This window comes from Dipteris shenzhenensis, chromosome 17 (genome assembly GCF_047967505.1).
Source record: "Dipteris shenzhenensis isolate YYH24624 ecotype China chromosome 17, Dip_SZ_1.0, whole genome shotgun sequence".
Lineage (NCBI taxonomy): Eukaryota > Viridiplantae > Streptophyta > Polypodiopsida > Gleicheniales > Dipteridaceae > Dipteris > Dipteris shenzhenensis.
The window spans coordinates 36,794,969-36,819,396 of NC_141612.1; the positions used below are offsets into that span (position 1 = coordinate 36,794,969).

The window sequence follows — 24,428 nt, forward strand, 5'->3', positions numbered from 1 at the left end:
TATAATTGAGAGTCAATGAAATAATCATACTCGTAACAGTGGGGTGTAAAAATAAAGGAAGAGTCGTGTCTAATAAATTGCATAATTCATGGTTATCATACACCTATGATACTAGTACACCATGCAAGAATTTGTTCATGACTATCCCAACTAGAAAGCCTATTAAAAATGATATGTTACATAATTCTTCCAAGTCTTGAGAAGCCACCTTTTATACATATCAATTTCTAGAAAGGTTATGGGATCCAAGAAGAGCTTAAATATATTAAAGAACTCCTACACGAAGTCTACTAAAATTTATTAAAGATCTGCTACACGAAGTCTACTAAAAAAGTACTCATAGGAGCCATTGACTCCATTTGTTCCTTACAAAATCCATGCCAAAGATGTCCTAAAGCAAATATGTTGGAGAAGTGTGTCAACTCTCACCTGCATCCCCCCACAAACATAAACACATTAGAACATGCAAGCCAACGCAAAGTTGTTATCCATGTCCCTGCAACTACATTTGCAATATTCAAACTTTGGCATTCAATGATCCAACAAAATTGGCATTCTAACTAAATAGAGTAAGTGTACAAGAAATCCCAAAGTGTAGACAACTTTAATTAAAATAATCCAAAGTGTAGACAGCTTTTCCTTATACTCACTCTAATATTGCACCAAGGCTAAGGAGATGGATCACATTATTTTCATTCATATGGTCAACGAGCACAGAATCACATCCTTTCCTTAATCCTTCCATATCATTTTTTGTATGGACCTTATAGAATATCCCCAAAAAATTTATTTGTATAGCATATTGCAAAACTTAGGAAGTAGATCATCTTGAACTTCTTTGCATCATAAATCCGCTACTTCATCATTAGTACTAATACATGATTAGTACCAATTAATACATGCTTAGTACCAATTAGTACTAATACATGATTAGTACCAATTACATCATACTCGTAATCTTTCCATGTATTTTCTAAGGTGCAGAAAATCCAACGTGCAGAAACAATATACATTTACATGAGTCCCTCTCTTACCATAATGCAACTCTAAGGAAAAATTACAAACTTGTTACACCATTGGCGTATAATATATAATAATGTTTTAATGTCTACTAATCACGGATTAGTGATTTCTCTTGTCATGACACTCCCTCCTGCTTGAACGGGCAGAAGTCCTCTTCTCGATCCTCTCGTCTCTTTCTCTTGCGTACGCTTTTCTCTTTTACTTCTGCATTTGCATCTCCTCTTCATAATCTACAAATAGTCTTCTCGTGGTAGTACACGATCTCTTCTGAATAAGAACTTAAATTCAAGTTATGGTTCCTCTTGATGTTGAATATTCAAAATGCAGAAGTACCACTGCAATGCCTCTTCAATATCTATTCATACTCAGAATTCTCTTCTGAATACCAAGCTACTGAAATCTCTTTATAGTAACCTGCTCAATAAGCTGAAACATATTCTCAACAAACTGGTCAGTATTCAAAAGATGTTCTCTCACCCAAATGTGTTATTGAACTAGGTAGACCTTGGCTATAGATGACTTTGCGATGGAGAGCTACTTAGTCTATAGAAACTATAGACCTTCAATCTCTTTTTCCAACTCTTCTATTTCAGCTCTATTCCTCCTATCAGATGCTCTACACGGATTTTCCTCCGCCTATACTCTATAATGAATATGTCTACTCTCTATTCAGTTCACACATCCATACACCAGTGTTGGCTGAATGGATAGCATTTACTCTTGGTTCTATGTTCACCATAGAGTCTTGGGATGAGGAGGTAGAAGCCTCACCCTCCTGCTTGGATGCTTTGTCTTTCCGTTTTACAGAATTTGTTTTGGCAATTTTGGCTAATAGAGTGTTTCTTACATCCGAAACATTTACCCTCCTTAATTAGCTTTTTCTTCTCATCGTCAGTCATGGAAGGAAATGGTATCCATCCAGGATATGATTGGTTGTTAACATTTTGTACAATAGCTTTCTCCCTTCCTTTGTTGAAGGGTTTACGAGGATTCAATTTCCTCTCAACAATCTCAACCAATTTAGTGAGGTCTTTCAAGATGGTTGGGTTGAACATTTCAACCTCATACCTCACTTTCGGAGTTTGCTAAGTACTTCTTCCTTCTATCATCCTCGCTCTTCTCAAGTAACTCTAAAGAGAGTTTCCAGAACCTAGCTGTAAATTCAGTGTTACTCTCGTTATCGAATTGCCCGAACCTTTCCCAACAGAATGTCAATTCTTCTTCATGCCTTGGAGGCATGCAAGTGGCCTTAAGCTACTCTACAAATTTGGACCATTGAAGAATAAGCTCTTTTCCCATTTGTGACAAGGACCACCACATCAAAGCATCCTTCTGTAGATGTAGTGTAGCAAGAGCAAGCTTCTCGTGGTCGGTCTTATCTTGGTGGGTAAAATATAGCTCAAAATGGCGAATCCAATTGAGGATTTTATCCGCCTCTCTTGCTCCATCATACTTTGGGAATTCTATTCTCTCTCGAGGTTGAAATTTAGCTCTCTTTGAGGGGGTACTTAAATCATCATCCCTACAATTCAGCTCTCTTAGTTCCTAATTTTGTCATAATAGACTGTTCAATCATATGGCTAAGCTGAGAAACCAGCTTATCAACGGGAGACTCCTCTCTCCCTCTTGCACTTGGATTATAATCCATGTGTACGGGATTTTGAGTTAAAGGCGTAAACTCAGCACCTTGCTCTTGGATGGACTCATTTCTCCCTTCATTTCTGAAGGAAAACTCCCTATCAAGAGATTCTTGAAGGAGAGATGAAGGTAATTCTATACATGGGTTATCATACTCAATATGTGTAAAACTCTCATCTACATCATCCTCTTCAGGAGAAGGTGATGGTGTTCTCTTCCTATCTCCTTCTAGTAGTGGAGGAAAAAGGACAAGTTCATTATTAAATATCCCTTCCCCTTCCATTCTTTCCTTTTAGTAATACAAGAGAGAAAATGACTTGCTGTAATTTCAGAAAAAGGGGTTTATTTTACAGCAAAAGTCAAGTGTTGTAGAGTTGGTGATACTTATCCGACCCCCGCTTCGCTTGTGTCGAAAAACCACTTCAATTGACCTCTTCTTCCTTCTCTTTTAGCCTTTCTTCCTTGTTTTTATGCTGTAAACTGGAACACTCCATTTGGGCTACTTGCTTTGAGCGGATTGGTGCTCTAGATACCGTTGTAGGGGGTACTTGATGGGTGGATCATCCCCTTAAAATCTTGTTCCAATCCGACTTTCCATTGGGGAGAACGAGGGGGTCTCTTTTTCCCACGGTTTAAGGGTTTTAAGGGTCTATTCGCAGGGGGGGAGGGGGGGGGATCTCACCCCGTTCCCCGTCCAAAGACCACAAAATTCGGAGGAAGTCCTTATCTCAAGGCTTCTAAATTTGGGATATCGGTGGCTCAAAGCTTCGAGAACTAGAGCATGGCCTAGTTCGTGCGCAGATCTGCAGGCCTTCATGTGTCCCGTCCCTGTGTCGTGCATGGGTTTGCAGACCTCCGTGCGGGTGTGTCCCGCGTCCTTGCCTACGACCACCACTCCTCACGCGCGGCCTTCCTTGTCCCGTGCCCTTGCTTACGACCACCACTCCTCACGCGCGACCTTCCTTCTGCGTTCTTTGCCTATGCTTTCCATACAGCCTTCCCCTACGCATCGTCTCCTCTTGCGGCTCTCTTCCGCACAACCTTCTCGTGCTTGCTGTCCGTACCTCCGTCCCGCACACTCTTCTTCTGTCCCGATCGTGGATTGTTGCTGCTCTGATACCAAATGTGAAGAACCAGCTTTCGCAAGAATGCAAATGTGTGCAATGCATGCAGAATTTGAAAGCCAATTGGCCCTCCAATGGGAAAGAGCGCCCTAGTGAGAGTACTTGTTTCTAATTCAACCTACATGCAAGGTGTGTGTGAGAGAGGGCGGATGAATGCAAGGTGAAAGAAGAATGCTACGTGAGATTCACAATGAAAGGGTGATACCCTTTCATTAATGTCCCTTGAGATCACTCAAGTTCCATCTTCCCATTTACACCTACCCTTAGCCTATGACCCATGCATCTACCATTCAATGCACCTTAATGCACCCTTCCCTTCCTTTTGCCCCTAGGAACCAGACACGTGTGTGCACATTTTTTACTTACCGCTAAGGTACAGCTTAACTAATACTGAAAAGAAAGTCTTACAAACACTAATGGACAGAATTAGTGATGATTGGCCAACCAGTAGAACACTCAGAATGGGTAATGATTTCAATGGCATTGTGATTGCTTCAGGGAAGGAACTTAGCGAGTGTGCCATTAAGGACTTTAGAGCTATGCCTGAGCCATTCATTGCTGGACTGGCTCGTCAAAAGTGGAAAATGTGGCGCCTTTTGATAGCTGTGAGGTATGGAAATGCAGGCTGCTAAGGAGTTCAAAGGAAACTCCTTCATATAAAATAAATTTTCTGCTTTGGCGAGTTGTGTGCAAGCTTCCAATTAGGGAAAGGCTCTCTAAATGGCACCCGAGAGTTTCGCCCTTCTTCCCTCTCTGCCGTGTAAACAAATAAACTCATAGGCACATTATGTTGGCTTACCTGGCAGTGCGGAAAGTGTGGCGTGCAGTAATTTTTATGGCTGGAGGGCTTTCAGATTCACGCAACGTTAACATGGAAGATTGTTATCTTAGGAGAAAAGGGATCCCTTAATGATGTAGTTCATGAAGTTTGGCAACAAATTAGAGGCTTGATTATGTTGCAAATACGGACCTACAGAAACAAAGTTGTATTTCGAAAAGCTTCACCTGACAGTCTAAATGTCCAAGAGGTGATAAAAGGATGTAAGAGAGACATTCCTGTATTTTGGCAAGAAGCATAAGCAATATTGGGTAATAGCATCGCTAGTCAAGTAGATTTGGACCTCTAGTTAAAGAGGCAGCAATTTTCCCATCCTATATATTTTCCTTTCCTATAAATACAATTTTGAAACTTTTCCCGCAAAACATAAAAAATAAAAGCATAGAGGGGAGATAATAATAATCCGTGTATTTCCATAAAGGCTATATAATAATCCACACATATCAAGAGTAATTGATCCCCTGACCATATAAGTTATTTTCTTGGGGCAACCATTGCTCCAACCTTATGAGTTTTTCAGAGCCTCATTACGACAATCTATGTATGATGGTTGTCGTGAGGATGACTTGGATGTATCTTCTTTGGAGGTGTTTTCCCACTGCTTCTGATTTTTCTGAATAGTCTATTCTGTAGACTATTCTCATTGTAAAAATCTTTTCTAATATAAACACAGTGGTTTCAACCCAAAAAAAATGTGTGTGTGTGTGGTCAACTAATCCATGGTAGTAAAAATATTAACCATTATCAAGTAGCCCTTATGGGGCCGAAATCAAGGAGATCATAATTCTCATTAATCCACAAACTTAATGGGAGACCAAAGTTAGTTAATCCTATAATCATATAGGTCATTTTTTTATATTAGGCTTAGCACGTCGCCATAATTATCCAGTCGGTGCCTTGTCATCAAGCACCCTACTAGTGTAGAGGGATCAAAGCAAGGGGATGTGCGTGTGTGCATGTCTGTGTGTGTGTCTGTGTGTGTGTTGCAACATCTACCTTAATGGACTTACGACAACTTTACCTCTTTAAAAAGCCTTAACTCAACTTTCTCATGTATATAAACATATTCATGCATGCATGCATGTATATGAGATCTATGTTTACATATATGCTTCTGAAAATAACTTTTGGAAAGGTGGAAGTTTACTTTCAATTCACAGTAATACATAGATACACATGTGATCATGACCTATTTGACATGGATATGCATTTCTCTACATACTGATCAAACTCCCAAACACACTGAGCTACACTTCTCCACAGTGTCAATATCGATATATAGGCAGTACATCTTTCTCCGCTTTTACCTTAAGATGTCCCAACGCAAAATATTGAAAAACAAAATCAATTCTGTGCCCCTCCATGAGCCTGCTTTCTAAACCTGTCCCTTCACTCCCCACTGCTGCTCCCCCTTATCCCTCTCCTCCCTCCCCATCCCTGAGACCTCAGGCTGCTAGTCCTTCAAAGCCCATTTCTGTCAGCCCTTTCATGCCCTCTCTTCCCTCTCAAAACAGAAAAGAAACACACACACAAATGGAGGGAAAATTCTGCTTCCACAGGCCATCCGCCCACTCCCACCTCAGACAGTGCCCAGCCACAGTGTCAATATAGATATATAGGCAGTACATCTTTCTCAGCTTTTACCTTAAGATGTCCCAATGCAAAATATTGTAAACAAATCAATTTTGTGTCATTGCTTCCCCCTCCATGAGCCTTCTTTCCAAACCTGCCCCTTCCCTCCCCGCTGCTGCTCCCCCTCAGCCCTCTCCTCCCTCCCCATCCCTGAGGCCTCAGGCTGCTAGTCCTTCAAAGCCCTTTTCTCTTAGCCCTTTCACGCCCTCTCTTCCCTCTCAAAACAGGAAAGAAACACACACACGAATGGGGGAAAAACCCAGCTTCCACTCAGATCTTAGGCCATCCACCCACCCCCTCTTCAGACTGCGCCCAGCCAGTGTCAATATAGATACATAAGCAGCTACATCTTTCTCAGCTTTTACGTTGAGATGTCCCAATGCAAAATATTGAAAAACAAATCAATTCTGTGTCATTGCTTCCCCCTCCATGAGCCTGCTTTAGCTACATCTTTCTCAGCTTTTACGTTGAGATGGCCCAATGCAAAATATTGACAAACAAATCAATTCTGTGTCATTGCTTCCCCCTCTATGAACCTGCTTTCCAAACCTGCCCCTTCACTCCCCACTGCTGCTCCCCCTCAGCCCTCTCCTCCCTCCCCATCCCTGAGGCCTCAGGCTGCTAGTCCTTCAAAGCCCATTTCTCTCAGCCCTTTGACTCCCTCTCCTCCCTCTCAAACAGAAAGGAAATGCACATGCAAATGGAAAGAAAATTCTGCTTCCACTCAGCTCTTAGGCCATCCACCCACCCTCTCCTCAGACCGCACCCCCCTCCCCTCTTCCCATCCCCCCCCCCTTCTGCTTCAGCTTTGTGTCTAATCTTCCCCGCTTCCCCTCCTCACACCACTAGTGGGGAATCCCTCTCTCCTTCAGTCAGTCCTACAGCCTTCTGGGAAAAGCTAAATTGAAGCTACGTCAATTTCACTTTTCCCTTGTCTCTTCTACAATGTCAAGCCTTACGCTATTACAAGACTTAAAAACCGCCAGTGTTCTATGAGTTTATGCTAGGCATGAAGAGGAGTTTTGAAGATCATGGACCATAGGACCAGAGATATTGATAGATCTAGGAGGTTTTAGCCATGAAGAAAAAGATTTCCAAGGATGGCTTGCGAAGCTCACTGTTGATCTTTTGGGTTGAGGATAAGATGTTTCGTTGATAGCATCACGATGAAGGTGAGTATCTTCCCATAATCTTAGGAGTTTGTATCTCCAAGAGATAAATAAAGAGGATCCAGATAAGGAGGGTTCCTACCCTAGCTCCCAAATGTAAAGCTATGAGATTCTTCATCTTTAACCCTAAAAAATGTCTCAAGTGTGGATATACTCTCTCGCTGCAAGTTATCCATTCTTCCATAACTTTTTGGAGCATGTCAAACTTCCAAATTAAAGAAGGCAATCTAGAGCACACAAGGTGGTGTCGTAGCAGAACACCGATCCTAATCTTTCTTTTAAAGATATAGCTGATGCCTTAAACATGACAACTGAAGCAATTCTCATGCTACAAGGCAGATTTGTCATTAAACCCAATCCATACTCTATCCTCATGGTATAAGTGCCTGTTTCGTTTGTTTCAATAAAACACCTTTTTTTATGGTGCAATCAATAATATTGGCATCATTGCGTTTCAAGTAGCATATAAGCCATTCAAGTAATTCCTACAAACTTTGTTGTTCAGATCAAATAACCCAAAATGCAAGCTTCCTTACAGCAGCAAGGAATCACAAGAGCAGGCACGGGAGAAATCAACGTGCAGCTGATAGGAATTTCAAGAAGGTGACCGTTTTCCTACCTCCTAGGGGGACAAAATTCGTCCTACATTTCTTATTTCATAGTTGCAAATATGTATTTCAATCATGGTACATTTCTAGAACCAAGTTTCCACATACCAGATTACATTACATTCATCCGCATTACATTCATCCGCCATCTCTCTCCCACCTTGCATGTAGGTCGAAATAGAAACAAGTACTCTCACGAGGGCGCTCTTCCCCATTGGAGGGCCAATTGGCATTCAAATTATGCATGCATTGCACACATTTGCATTCTCGAAAAGTCTGGTTTTTCACATTTGGTATCAGAGCGGTGATGGTCCACGACCGGGACGAGAAGAGGACGAGAGAGGAACGCGTAGAATCGTGATGGACGTGGTGGAAGCACCAGTGGGAGGTACGATCCGCGACGGCTGCGGACGACGAAAGAGAAGCACAACGGGCGTTGGGAGCAGGCACGGAAGCTGCAGAAGAAGGCGTAGGAGAAGGCACAACCAGGAACGTTAAATAGCAGAAGAACGCGCGCACGATCAAGAAACGCATGCGAGACAATGAAATATTAGACGGGATGCACACATGCGATGAAGAGAAAGCAGCAAGCAATGCAAACAATTGCTCAACAGTTGTAATTCAGATTGCCAATATGCTGCGGACAATAGTCCACCATGCACAGATAGCATAATTTCCGGGTTGTAAACATCTCCTCCTTGGCCAATCCTTAATTCTTGAGGTTTTGAAACAAGGGATTTTTCTGAAAATTTTTTGTCTTGAACGGTGAACAGGGTGTCCTAACGGGGTGACCCCCCACACACATCCCCCCCGCGTGAATGTATCGTTAAAATCCTTAAACCGTGAGGAAAAGAGACCCCCCCGTTCTCCCCAACGGAAAGTCAGATCGGAACAAGATTTTAAGGAGGTGATCCACCCATACCCCTTCTAACGGTATCTAGAGCTTCAATTCGCTCAAAACAAGTAGCCCAAACGGAGCGTACTAGTTTACAGCAGAAATACAAGAAGAAAAGCTTAAAAGAGAGGGAAGAGGAGATCATTTTAAGTGTCTTCTCAACACAAACAAAGCGGGAGTCGGATAAGTACCACCAACTCTACAACACTTGAATTTTGCTATAAAATAAAGCCCTTTTTTTGAAATTACAGCAAGTCATTTTCTCTCTTGTATTACTAAAAGGAAAAAATGGAAGGGGAAGGGAGATATAACAATGAACTTATTCTTTTTCCTCCATTACCCCAAGGAGAGAGAGAAAAAACACCTTCACCCCCTCCTGAAGAGGATGGATTAGGTGAGAGTTACACACATCTTGAGTATGATAACCCACAAATAGATTTACAGCAATCTCACCTTCAAGAACCTCTTGATAGGGAGTTCTCCTTTCGTAATGAAAGAAGCAACGAGACCAACCAAGAACAAGGTGATGAGTTTACGCCTTTAACTCAAAACCCTGCACACATGGATAATAATCCAAGTGCAAAAGGAAGAGAGGAGACTCCTCTTGATAAGCTGATTTTCCAACTTGGCAATATGATTGAGCAGTCCATTATGACAAGATTAGGGACTAAGAAGACTTTAAACTTTGGGGATGAAGAGTTGAGTACCCCTTCTAAGAGGTCCAAATTCCAACCGCGAGAGAGAATTGAGTTTCCCAAATATGATGGGGCAAGGGAGGTTGACAAAATCCTCAATTGGATTCGTCATTTTGAGCTATACTTTGCCCATCAAGACAAGACCGAGCAAGAGAAGCTTGCTCTTGCTACATTGCATCTGCAGAAGGATGCTCTAATGTGGTGGTCTTTGTCACGAACAGGAAAAGAGCCTATTCATGAATGGGCTAAGTTTGTGGAGCAAGTGAAAGCCACTTTCATGCCACCGAGGCATGAAGAGAACCTAACCTTTCGTTGGGAGAGGTTCAGGCAGTTCGATAATGAGAGTAATGCAGATTTTACAGCCAGATTTTGGAAACTCTCTCTAGAGTTACCCGAAAAGAGTGAGGAAGATAGGAGAAAGAAGTATTTAGCAGCCTTACTCCCAAAAGTAAGGTACGAGGTTGAAATGTTTAACCCGACCACGCTTAAGGACCTCACTAAGCTGACTGAAATAGCCGAGAGGAAATTGAATCCTCGTAAACCCTTCAATAAGGAGGGTGGGTCATCATCTAAGACCAACAATATACCCACTTTTAGGAAACCAAACCGGTTTAAGAATAATAAAGGGAAGGGTAAAGCTCTTGTAAGGAATGTGAACAGCCAATCACGTCCTGGATGGGTGCCATTTCCTTCTATGACGGACGAAGAGAAGAGGAAGTTCATTAAGGAAGGAAAATGTTTCGGGTGTAGAAAACATAAGCCAGGGCACGTATGGCATAAGTGTCCCGTTCTCTTGGCTAAGATTGCCAAGACGAATTCAGTAAAAGGGAAAGCCAAGGCATCCAAGCAGGAGGGTGAGGCTTCTACCTTGTCACCCTCGAAATCTACCATGACTATTGAGCCAATAGTGAATGATGTCCATTCAGCCAATACCTTTGGGCCTCATGATCTTTTTAAGATGTATGGATTCGTGAATGGACAGAGAATAGTGGTTCTCCTAGACGATGGATGTAATTATGACTTAGTGAGTGATAGATTGAAAAAATTACTCCATCTTAAACCAAAACCTATAAAAAATATGTCGCTCTCAGGGGACACAATGAAGAAGATACATCCATAGTACGGAATATTCCTTTTCGTATACAAAAATATAGAGATTGAAGGGATTTTCTAGTAGCTCCTTTACAAGATATTGACATGATTCTAGGTAAACCATGGCGGTATAATTTTAATCCTACTATTCATCCTCATACTCATCATTGTTGCTTTGTCCATAAGGATGAAAACATAAGGATCGTAGGGGATCGAGACGTGTATACAATTCCACTAATTACTCCTACCCAAGCGAAAAGATTGGTAAAAAGAGAGGTAGATTGTAATCTTGTGTATATACGGGATTCACGAGATCTTCATATCTTAAAAGAAGATCGGAAGAGAAATGAGTTCCTTAGAGCTTATGAGGATCGATTTTCAAGAGATGACTCATTTGAATTGCCTATGGAGAGAGAGGATGATCATGCCATAGACTTAGAGCCAGGAGCTTCTCCTCCACGTAGAGCCCCATATAGGATGAACATGATAGAAATAGAGGTAGAAAAATTTTTTGAAGATCTATTGCAAAAAGGCCTGATTCGACCAAGCAGTTCTCCACTTGGAGCACCTATATTATTGGCAAGAAGAAGGATGTATCATATCGTATGTGTATAGATTACCGTGCTTTGAATAAACTTACGATTAAGAACCGGTATCCGATTCCAAGAGTGGATGATTTATTGGATATGCTTAAAGGTGCTAAAGTTTTTAGCAAATTGGATTTGAAATCTGGTTATCATCAACTTCGGATGAAAGCTGGGAATGAACATAAGACTGCTTTTCGCACTCTCACTGGACATTATGAGTTTTTGGTCATGCCTTTTGGCCTAACTAATGCTCCAGCCACTTTTAGTAGGCTGATGAGAAGGGTTTTACGACCCTACTTGGGAAAATTTGTCATAGTCTTCTTTGACGACATTTTAGTTTTCAACCAAAATGAGGAAGAGCATAAGGATCACCTTGCTAAGGTGATGGAGCTCCTAAGGAAGGATTGATTGTTCCTAAATACCAAGAAGAGTAAGTTCTTCAAGACAGAAATAGAGAATTTGGGACACATTGTGTCTGCTGAGGGAATTCGGATTGACCCTAAAAAGATCAAGGCCATAATTGAATGGCCAATACCCAAAAATATACATGAGCTGAGATCCTTCCTAGGGATGTGTAGTTATTATCGCAGATTCATTAAGAATTTCGCACGTCTTGCTTCTCCACTAACAGATTTGTTGAAGAAGCATTCCTTGTATGAGTGGGGAAAGGTTTACCAAGTAGCTTTTGGGAAGCTTAAGAGAACATTGGTCACTGCACCAATGTTAACACTTCCGGAAAAAATGTATTTTTTTTCATGAGAGAAAGAGAGAAAGGGAGAGGGGGGGAATTATAGTTTAAAAGGGTTTTTTAACAAAGAGTTCTTTGTTGTATGTACAGATGCGAGTGGTGCCTCGATTGGGGCAGTGTTGATGCAAGGAAGGCATCCCATTGCTTATGAGAGCAGAAAAGTTCCACGGGCTGAATTGAAATATATCACGTATGAGAAGGAGTTACTGGTAGTCATTCATGCTTTAAAGTTATGGAAGCATTATTTATATGGTTCTACTTTCAAGATTAAGACTGACCATCAAAGTATCAAGCACAAGTTTTCTCAACCCATTGTTTCTTCAAGGCAAATCAAATGGGCTGAATATATTCAATCCTTTGGGCAACCAAATATTGAATATCAGCCAGGAAAGGAGAATTTAGTAGCTGATGCTTTGAGTAGACGGCCCCAAGTTAATCACATTTTTGTGATTTAGGAGAAATCATTAGGAGCAATGGCTGAAGCTTATCCTTTAGATGAGGACTTCGCTGACATTTATGGGAAGATTCAGCGTAATGAGGTCGGGGGTTTAGAGGCTTATTCCATCGTGGATGGATACTTATTTTTGAGATGTGCCATGTGTACCCAAAACATTTCGGTATCTAGTCATGAGTGAGTTACATGCGAGCCCATATTCTGGACATAGAGGCATTAGAAGGACCATTTACAATATTGAGAGGTACTTCCATTGGCCTAAACTTCGCAAAGAAGTTTCGACCTTTGTTCAACAATGTGACGTATGTCAGCGCATTAAATCTGACACAAGTAAGACTGCTAGTCTTTTGCAGCCTTTGCCTATTCCCTCTGGAAGGTGGGAACACATTACAATGGATTTTGTTTCAGGTTTCCCCAAGGTTGGTCAGTTTGAGCAGATTTTCATTGTTATAGATAGGCTGAGTAAACAGGCTCATTTTATTCCTTGTAAAAAGGAGTTGTCTGCTCCTGAAACAGCAAGGTTATTCATTAGGGAAATCTTTAGGTTACATGGGTTACCAAAATCTATTGTATCCGATAATGATGGGCGTTTCATTAGCAACTTTTGGACAGCAGCCCTATTAGAGAATCTCGGAACCAAACTGAAATTTACTACAGCCTTCCATCCTCAAGGAGATGGACAAAGTGAGAATGCCAATCAAACCATAATTACTTTACTTCGAGCTTATGTCCATGACCAACCTAGAAGGTGGCCAGAGTTCTTACCCATGTTAGAGTTTGCTTATAATAACACTGTACATACTTCCACCAAGAAAGCCCCATTTGAAATCATCTATGGGCAATGTTTACCCACTCCAATAACACACTTGGGGGAGCGAATTTTTGCTGCTGACCAGTTTGCTGAGGATATGTCACAGGTTATTGAGCAGGTAAAAGAACATATTAAGAAAGCCCAGGTTCAACAATCCAAGGCAGCCAATAAAAAAAGAAAAGAAGTTTATTACAAGGAGGATGATTAGGTTTTACTGAAGATTGATAAAAGAAGAATCAAGTCAGTGAGAGGAAGTACAAAACATGTCAAGTTAGCACCTAAGTTTTATGGTCCATTTTAGATTTCAGCAGCTTTATATCCAGAAGAAGGATCCAAAGCGTATGAGCAGGTTTCAATCTCTTGTTCAACAACTCTCGAGCTTGAAGAGTCCACCTAGTGATGAAGATAAGATGGCTGTCCTTATGAAGAGAATGCACGGGATACCTCGTTTTGAGCAAACTCTAGATGTTCTACGCCTTGCCACTACCACGTTTGATGATATGGTGGCTCTACTCATTGAGAAGGACCGTCCTAAAATAAAGAATCTATTCTTGCCTTCGCTGGTGATCAAGCATTTGCATCCACAAGCAAATGGAAGACCAACAAGAATATTATTTGCATGTTGAGGCCAATTGCTTCAAGAAGAAGGAATAGGAACAAGAGAAGCACCATGCCAATGTTATTACTGAAGACCAAGCCAAACCTGAAGAGCCCCCTGAGGAGATACATGCAACCACAGCTGAGGTTCACGGCCTCTCTCTAAAGGAGTATTATGACTAGGATTATGGGCTTTCTAAGACCTATATGCTGTGTGTCTTTGTGTTGAGTCAATAAAGCTTCTCAGCCTTGAGTAGTCTCTCTAAAATGAATGTATTTGGAGTCAATAAGAGATACTCTGCCTTGGGTCACACACATACCATGTTTCCTTCATGTACCATCTTCAATATGGTTTACTTTCGCCGTCTTCAATATGGACTTGTTTACACCATCTTCAGTATAGTGATGGATCCATAATAGTCACATCCACTGACAGGATGTTGGAAGCTAGTGGATGAGGTGGACAAGTGTATTAAATAAGTGTGTATTGGATAAGGCCCCCCAATACACACTTATGATTATGGAATTACTCCAATTAGATTCCATGGGTCAAATAGCCGCGAACTCCCTTACAAATACACCATATTCCAAGCAACCATGCTCAATTGAGGGGTGAAGGCCACCACCTCCAACACCCCCCTGTGGATGAACCTCAAGGTACAACTGATCAAACCAAAGGAGACCCCCAACCAAAGCAAGGAGGGGCCAACCAAACAAGGCACATGGGACAAATCAAAGTCCATGTAGCCACCAAAGATCAATGTACACGAAAGCCCATGGGAGGCACAAATGAGCACGCGTCAAGGAGTTATGAGAGCCGCCGTCGCTATCATCATAATGTCGCACTTTGAGCCGCCGCACGGATCGCGACAATCCGCTGCCACACAATACAGAGAGCTGCAGAGCCGCCACGCGTCAATAGCCCGCGTGCACACAAGTCCATAGACTTCCCTGCTCTCATACCATGTTGATGCAAAAGGCTCCACGTGTGCACCAGGTATGGGGGTTCCCAAGCCCCTCCCCCTAGCCATGCAATGCCCCTCTGTCCCAAAAAATCCCGGGAGGGATAAAAGAGTGGGCAAATGAGGCCTTTATATCCAAGGCCTGTTGGAAAGGTCACCTCCCCATCTGTAAGCCCCCAAATGAGGAGTGCGTGGGGGAGGGAGACCTAGGGCAGGATGTGCCCAAGAGAGAAGAAAGAGAGAGGGGGCTGCCACATGGGCAGCACCTCACAAGAGAAGAAGGCTGCAAAGGACGGAACCTGTGGAAGGAGCAGAAGGCGGGGACAGCAAGCCCTAGATCTGACCTGGCAGGCCGTGATGACATCAGCAGTGTACGGCGCAGGATACGTGGCTGGGAAGAGGGCCTGGCAGAGGCACAGATATGGCAGGATGTGCAGGCCCAGATATGCAGCAGGAAATGTGGCTGTCAGTGGGCAGGAGGCAGGCCTTTTATAGGCTGGATACCTGCCTTGAATGGAGGGCCAAAGGACCCTGAAAGTTTGGGGCAAAAGCCTTGGGGTGTGTGCCCTTTTAGGGCTGGACCAGTCACAGACTGGTCGGCCAGTCTGTAACAGGCTGGTCAGTTTTTTGCCAGCCCCCTTGGGGCCTATAAAAGGAGAGGCCCTGGGCCTCATTTCACATCACTTGGAGCAGCAGAAAAGCCCCATCTGAAAGGAGCAGCAGGGAGCTTGTCTTGGGCCTCATCACTGGAGGAGAAGAGAGCATACAGTAGCTGCAGACTTAGCTGGGGGTGCTGCCCACCTAGGCTGGTGCAAAGACAGCAAGGTGGAAGGGATCTAGATGGAAAGTCTACTTACGCTCGAGGTGGAGCACGTGGGCTCGAGTCTAGAGATAGCCAGCACATAGGAGAAGGACCTTGTGGTAACATCAGAGGACCACATCATTGGTGGGACTCTGGATCTGTCTCTTTTGTATTGTGTCCATAGTTGTGGACGGAAATATATATATTTTGGTGGTTTCTCTCTCTGGTTGGTTCATTGTCTATTGATGAGTTTGCACATCTATGTGATGCACATTAAGTAAAGAAGTTTGTGATTCCACACCCACACCGCACACACACTGTGTGAGCTCCTGGGCATTACTATAAGTCTTCCGCTGCGTGTACCCTCTGTTGGGTATTTTCTAACATGGTATCAGAGCCCAAGTAGGAGGCTCACAGGTGTGGGAGCCTGAAGGCAGGGACCTTGCTGAAGGACGACCCTGATTCAGAAGCTCTAGGGAATCGACTTCCGCGACTGGAGGATTGTGCCCTTGCGAGAAGGTGACTCAGGTTCAGTCAGGTGCGTTCAGAGTTCTGGTTTACTGAAATTGAGTTTGGTTGACTTTGCTGTGTGGTATAAATAGCAGAGATGTCGACCTCTACAGCCTCTTCAGCCCCTGCTTTCCCTTCCTCCTCCCCCAGTTTTCTCTCTTTCACTACCCCTAATTTTGGAGAGTCTGGGAACCTGGACGGGACTAATTACCCGATCTGGAAAGTGAAGATCCGGAGTCATTTAGTGGCTCGGAAGTTGTGAAAGTTGACCACAGGAGAGGAGTCGAAGCCGGAGGACATGGTGGACAATAAAGGGGAGGTACTCATGGCAGTAGACAGAGAGGAGCTTGAAGCTTGGGAAGAAAGAGATGCCCATGCCATGGCAATAATCATAGGGACTACGGCGGACTCCGTTCTTCCGCATATCTAGCTGGCCGAGACGTCAGTAGAGGTGTGGGCCACCCTGAAGGATCTGTACGAGACAGACAATACCTCCCGGATTGTGCTTCTTCAGCATCAACTCTACAATCTTGATATGGAAGAAGGAGATACGGTACATAGCCATTTGACGAAGGTCAAGGTGGTGCGGGATCAGCTGGCAGCAATTGGTCAGAAGACAGACTCATGCCATCTGGCCTTGATGGTACTGAGGAGACTGCCTCGGAGTTTCAAGAGCTTTGTTACGGCTGTGACAGCAGGACAGAGGACCAAACCTCTGACGTTTGAGGAGTTGTGTCCATTACTGCTACAGGAGGAAGCTCAGGAGAAGCTCTATAACGAGGATAAAGATGACAAGGCGATGCTGGTGAAGGATTCCGCTGGCAAAGGAAAGGGCAAGCCTAACGGTGGCAAGTCCCATAAAGACGACTCTGACGACGAGGGGACTTCGAAGAGAAAGCACAAGAAGAAGTGTTTCTATTGTGATACGCCCGGACATTTTGCAAAGGACTGCAGAAAGAAAAAGGCGGATCTGAAAAACAAACAGGAGTCTGACTCAGATTCAGAGGGAAAGGCCAAAGCCAATGTGGTAATCGAAGAGTTGTTCCTGGTGACATCACCGAGTGTTACCGAGGTCAGATATGTTGATCCAGAAATCACAGTAAGGATGTCTGACATAGAGATGTGGGTCGACGAGGAGTCAGATGCCTTTGTGAAGGTGAAGGACAGCATGGAGCGCTTGGTACCTTCCAGGTGTGTGGCTGTTGACACGGAAACGAGGGTGGATTCCATGGAAAGCCCTGGGGTCTCATGGTCAGATGGATGCTGGAGTTCAGAAGGGGACAGTACAGGATTACACAAGCGCTTGGTGGGTGCCTCAATGAGAGTTTGCTTTCAGAGCGAACATTCAGGCAGTACAACAGTCTGGTATGTATTTGATATTCTGCATTTGAGCCTTTATAGCATGCTGTGGAGAGACTCTGCTCTTCATTTGTCTCAGGTGATAAGAGATTGGAAGGAATTGGCCTTCTTCGAAGGCAGAAGGGGAAGTATTGGTGCTTCTTCAAATCTTGGACGCAGATTGCTAGAAGGTGATGGACAAAAAGTACTGAAGCCAGAAGAGTACCTGCTTGAGAACTCAGCGAGAGTTCATGGTCCAGGTTATCTGGAAATATTCATTGGTTGCAGACCTTGCCAAAGGAAGGACGGGTTGAAACAGACCCTCAGAGCATGGTGCCTGGAAGACTCCAGGTTGTTCACTCATTATGAGGGGGACGACTGGAAGATCGTGACGGCTGGATTGCTCGAGTTCAGAGGCGGGAACGTGACTAAATGGAGGTGGTACCAAGAGGTGCTACCAAAGATGGACCTGTGTACCAGGAAGGTGTGCGGAAGCGGAACCAGACCTGGTGGAGCAGGAGCCACTGGATGAAAAGCCAGGAAAAGATTTCGACATCGAAGAGTTCCAGAGGACTATGACCAGGGAGTTACTGGAGCATCGTCATCGACATGTTGGCATTGGGCTGAGATGTGTCGGTGAGAGGGGATGTTGGAAAGGTCACCTCCCCATCTGTAAGCCCCCAAATGAGGAGTGCGTGGGGGAGGGAGACCTAGGGCAGGATGTGCCCAAGAGAGAAGAAAGAGAGAGGGGGCTGCCACATGGGCAGCACCTCACAAGAGAAGAAGGCTGCAAAGGACGGAACCTGTGGAAGGAGCAGAAGGCGGGGACAGCAAGCCCTAGATCTGACCTGGCAGGGCGCGATGACATCAGCAGTGTACGGCGCAGGACATGTGGCTGGGAAGAGGGCCTGGCAGAGGCACAGATATGGCAGGATGTGCAGGCCCAGATATGCAGCAGGAAATGTGGCTGTCAGTGGGCAGGAGGCAGGCCTTTTATAGGCTGGATACCTGCCTTGAATGGAGGGCCAAAGGACCCTGAAAGTTTGGGCCAAAAGCCCTAGGGTGTGTGCCCTTTTAGGGCTGGACCAGTCACAGACTGGTCGGCCAGTCTGGTCGGCCAGTCTGTAACAGGCTGGTCGGTTTTTTGCCAGCCCCCTTGGGGCCTATAAAAGGAGAGGCCCTGGGCCTCATTTCACATCACTTGGAGCAGCAGAAAAGCCCCATCTGAAAGGAGCAGCAGGGAGCTTGTCTTGGGCCTCATCACTGGAGGAGAAGAGAGCATACAGTAGCTGCAGACTTAGCTGAGGGTGCTGCCCGCCTAGGCTGGTGCAAAGACAGCAAGGTGGAAGGGATCTAGACGGAAAGTCTACTTACGCTCGAGGTGGAGCACGCGGGCTCGAGTCTAGAGATAGCCAGCACATAGGAGAAGAACCTTGTGGTAACATCAGAGGACCACATCATTGGTGGGACTCTGGATCTGTCTCTTTTGTATTGTGTCCATAGTTGTGGACGGAAATATATATATTTTGGTGGTTTCTCTCTCTGGTTGGTTCATTGTCTATTGATGAGTTTGCACATCTATGTGATCCACATTAAGTAAAGAAGTTTGTGATTCCACACCCACACCGCACACTGTGTGAGCTCCTGGGCATTACTATAAGTCTTCCGCTGCGTGTACCCTCTGTTGGGTATTTTCTAACAAGGCCCCCCAATACACACTTATGATTATGGAATTACTCCCATTAGATTCCACTTGTCAAATGAGTGGGCAAATGAGCCTTGAGGCCTTTATATCCAAGGCCCCCCAATACACACTTATGATTATGGGATTACTACCATTAGATTCCACGTGTCAAATAGCCGCGGACTTCCTTACAAATACACCATATTCCAAGCAACCATGCTCAATTGAGGGGTGAAGGCCACCACCTCCAACAATATGTTACCCCGGGTTCTATCCGAGGGTTTGCGTTACTGTTGTAATTGAAATTGAGCATCAATGTAATAAAAATATATACTGGGGATTAGCCAAGTAGGGGGTGCACCTCATTCACACCCCATCAAGTTCCGTACTCTTTTCCATTCTTTTTCCATTCCTTCGTGTGAAATTTGAATGATATGGCTATTTGAAGTTTGTAGTTCATTGAGTACTTCACTGTAAATTGCACTTTCGTATAAGCACAATTCTGACAACCAGTCTTTGTGCAGATACCCTTTCACACACATACCTTTTCAAGATGTCACTCGTCACTCTCTTTTTAAGCTACACGTGACATATGTCGGGAGGATGCTTGCAAAAGCATGATCCCAAACTCAATTAGTGTCTCCTTAACTGTGCATACAGAAGTCTAAAAGATGTAAAATTAAAGAGGGCACAAGGAGAGGAATGGCACATGTCGTGACAATCCCCGAGACAACTTTGATGAGTTCGCCATGCAAGCTGCATATTAGGTTTATCTAGGTCACCTCCCCACTTGTGAGCCCCCAATGAGAAGAGCATGTGGGAGGTGTACCAACAGCACATAGGGGATGCCACATGGGCAGAAAATTGGATTGCCACAGGGGCAAATCCCGGAAGGCAAGCAAGACTGCCAAATGGTCAGCATGCAAGCTGCCATGTGGGCAGCATAAGCAGCAATATCTTGGAGGGCAGTACAAGCCCTGAACTGTGTGGGCAGAAGGGCCCACACATGGGGCAAGATCTATGACCTGGACCAGCATCAAAGGCTGCTTGAAGGTGGGAAGGTTTGGAGCCACAAGGAAGGCTGAGACCTGCTACAGAGACGGGAGCAGATTGGAGCTGCAGGACAGATTGAGGCAGGCTGGAAATAGTCAGCAGACAGGCACAGGCACAGCGCTGCCATGTGGCAGCCAGGCGCAGGGCAAAAAGACAAAGGAGTGTCTGCAGACTGGTTGGCCAGCCTGTGAGCTGGTCGGGTGTTTTCCAGGACATTTCAGCCCTACAAAAGTGGCCTCAGCCCTGGAATCATTCCATACTACAAGGTCTTGATTCTGGGCTGTCTACCAGGGCAGCACAGAAAGCTGAGGACCTTCTAGAAGGTGATCACTACAGTCTGCAGATCACCTACAGGGGTGAAGAGCAGTACCCTGCACTTATGCTTTACAGGTTGTCAGGTTGGCTACAGTTCCAGAGCAGCAAACAGATCTGACGTTCGTGGAGCACTCATCTACAGGTCTTCTTCAGGAAGAGCTGCAGCAAGGAGTGTCCATGGAGTACCACTACACTGCCCACTGAAGCTCTAGGCGTGCACACATGCTGCGAGTGTTTTGAAGGTGCCACAACAAGATAGGAGAACAGTCTTGGAGTCACAGGGGTCCACATCTAGGCAGCATCCCCCTGCTAGATGGTGGCACACTGCACACATCTTTTGTACATGGTTTTGGTCCATCTTTGGGAAATATTACTGTTTCTATTCTCTCTATTGAGCACAGTTCAACTACTGTCTGCTGTTGGAATGGTTACCTCCCCATCTGTAAGCCCCCAAATGAGGAGAGCGTGGGGGAGGGAGACCTAGGGCAAGGTGTGCCCAAAGAGAGATTACCTGGATGTGTGGATCTGGGACAGATCAGGAGCATTCATGGTTGGTGGGGTATCCCAAGGATGAAAGGCTGCATCAGGAGCAGCTCATGTGCAGGAAGATGGCGGGGACACAGTGTCTTGGATCAGGCCTGGCATGAGGCACTCAGTGGACTGCAGCAGGACCCTATGAAAGGCGCAATGACATCAGCAATGTACGGAACTGTACGGCGCTGCATACGAGTGGCGCAGCAGAGGCGGGACAGACCAGCACATGGGTCAGTCAGGAGAGAGGCTGGTTGGGCTGCTTTGAGGCAGCCAACCAGGCCTTATATAGGGCTGACCTAGGGGCTGGGCCCTTGCCTTGATTGGAGGGCCACAAGCCCTAAAAGTGTGGGCCATAAAGGCCTAGTTTTGTCAGCCCTTAAAGGGCTGGTTGGGCTGAGCCAACCAGGTCGGTTGGGCCAGCCAACCTGGTCTGTCCAGTCGGCCCAGATTGGGACAGACTGGTCGGGTTTTCGACAGGCCCCTAGGCCTATAAAAGGAGGGGCTTCATGCCCCATTATTTATCCAACATCCAGCAGAAAGTGGAGCAGACAGGAGCAGCCTGAAGGCATTCCCTTTGGCCTCATCTTGGAGGTAAAGGAGAGTTGAAGGAGTGCTGCAGACTGAGTTCCCTAAGGGCTGGGACTTTGGCTGTCTTCTAGGGCAGCAAAGTGTTGTGATCATCATACCTTCTGGTTGGGCTGCTTTGAGGCAGCCAACCAGGCCTTATATAGGGCTGACCTAGGGGCTGGGCCCTTGCCTTGATTGGAGGGCCACAAGCCCTAAAAGTGTGGGCCATAAAGGCCTAGTTTTGTCAGCCCTTAAAGGGCTGGTTGGGCTGAGCCAACCAGGTCGGTTGGGCCAGCCAACCTGGTCTGTCCAGTCGGCCCAGATTGGGACAGACTGGTCGGGTTTTTGACAGGCCCCTAGGCCTATAAAAGGAGGGGCTTCATGCCCCATTATTTATCCAACATCCAGCAGAAAGTGGAGCAGACAGGAGCAGCCTGAAGGCATTCCCTTTGGCCTCATCTTGGAGGTAAAGGAGAGTTGAAGGAGTGCTGCAGACTGAGTTCCCTAAGGGCTGGGACCTTGGCTGTCTTCTAGGGCAGCAAAGTGTTGTGATCATCATACCTTTTGGAGCAGCCATTCACAAGCAGGTTGGAGCAGTGGAACAGGGACCTGTGTGCTGCAGACAAAGCTTGGCAGGGGCTGCCCACCTAGGCTGATTCACAGGAAGTAAGGTGGAGAACACACTGGACGGAAAGTCTACAGATGCTCGAGGTGGAGCACGCGGACTCGAGTCTAGAGATAGCCGGCAGATAGGAGAAGGACCTTGTGGTGAGATCAGAGGACCACACCATTGGTGGGACTCTGGATCTATCTCTTTTGTATTGTGTCCATAGTTTTGGACAGAAATATATAAGTTTTGGCAGTTTCTATATCTGGCTGGTTCATTGTCTATTGATGAGTCTGCACATCTATTGAATGCACATAAGTAAAGCAGTTTGTGATTCCACACCCACACCGCACACTGTGTGAGCTCCTGGGCATTACTATAAGTCTTCCGCTGTGCGTACCCTCTGTTGGGTAAATTCTAACATCTGCATCTCTGTCTCTCTATGCAATAGTATACATAAAGGAAAGAAGTGCAATTTGATTTAGCAATGTGTGGTTTCTGGGCATACGGTTACACCATCTTCCACTGCAAGAACCGCCACCTCTGTTTTAATTACAAATACTGTGAACGATGCTTGGATGCAGCTTCAAGATTTGCAAAAACTTCCTTCTGAGACAGCTTCGCAATTTTGGCATCAAGATTTCTCAGCTTTTGTTGAGGGTAGACAAAACATGCTGGAAAATCTTAAACTTTTTTCTAATGGCCACAATTGAAGCCTGAAATTTCTCAAAAGACCCAAGATCAAGGTCTGAAGACACTTAGCGAGGCATTGTTCGTAGCCCAACTCATAGTGTTCACTTCCTCCAAATTCAATGTTAAAGTTCCCGCATTACCTCCACTACTGCCTGACATGGAACTCTTTCCGTCCTAAGCATTCTTCCCAAGCAAGTGATAATTAGTTGCCAGATCACCACCCTCCTGTGTCGATTTTACTGCAACAAATTCCGACCACATCAAGAAATATTACCGTCTTCTACAAAAATCTATCGAGTATTTCATCATCCTCCTAAGCCATTGCTTTTGTAATTGAAGCTTGATGCAGAAACAATCCTCTTTTGGTCCTTGTCAATTCGGGAAATCCAATCACCTCATCTTTCAATTCTTTTATCCAAGATCATCAAATTCCTATGCACGCTTTGCTGTCAAATAAAGTAAGGTTTGGATATAATTAGAAGTCAGCAGAATCCTCTTCAGGTGCTTCTGTGGAATTACAGACAGGTGAAAAAACTTTAATTGTTCCCAATGTAATCTTGCCGCAACAGATCGTTCCGGTTACCCTGGGTGGTTATTGGTTGGGTGCACACGGTGCCGATAGCTTTTCAGAACAACTGTTTACATTTCACTGGATTACAACCAGTGCCATGATTGCATTCCAGAAGTATACAATCACTCTCCCTCTTTCCTAATGCATTTGCAGGTTCAATTCATATTGTGACTCTTGCTAACTAGCTTGCGTGCAAACGTGTCCTGGGTACACAGCCCGAGCGTGATAGGGCTTAATAGGGTTTAATATGAGAAATGTGTGCCAAGCTTAGCTGGCCTTGTAGGTAAACATGGCTCAGGTGGTTAGGCCGGGTTGTTGTAAGCCATACATGACCGTTGTAATTAGGCTGGATTTAAGGAAGAATAGACACGCTTTGCCCTTGCAGCTCCTCTCATGTGTTTTGCACTCTTCCTATTTTATGTGGCGTTATACTCTGAGGATACTGATTTGATAACGAGAATTTAAATGTGAATTTCCAATTATGAAGCACAAGAACCCATACCTGTAAGATGCTCTCACTGTAATCGGCGCTCGGACACCTTCCGGCCCGGTGCAGGTGGAGAGGAACAAGAAGACTTGAAGGCTTCGATGTGGACTTGGCACTTGCGCGAGTCTCCATTGTGCTCCTCCAAGCATTTCTTCAGCGCCTCCACCTCACAAGGCGAGATCTTCCGTTCTTGCTGTTGCTTGACCTCCATTGATCCACGCTCTTCCGAACGATGAATGAGCTTCTTGAATGGTGGAGCTTATTAGACAAGCAGCCCCTAGTTATTAATTTTTTGCCATTGGGGTTCATGCAACACAAACGCATGTACCAATGCTTCTTCTAGGCGCTCCTCATTGGGCGGTTTTGAACCAATAGGAGGCGAGTTTTTTAAGGA

The 24,428-nt window shown here is 44.9% G+C and overlaps 1 long non-coding RNA gene across 1 annotated transcript; it reads right to left on the reverse strand.

Annotated features, from left to right (window-relative positions):
- On the reverse strand, positions 1 to 24,428 carry LOC147892058 (uncharacterized). The gene is made up of 2 exons (XR_015542523.1): positions 24,050 to 24,428; positions 1 to 429 (listed from the first exon to the last, which is right to left on the reverse strand). It is a non-coding gene; the product is annotated as an uncharacterized LOC147892058 (long non-coding RNA).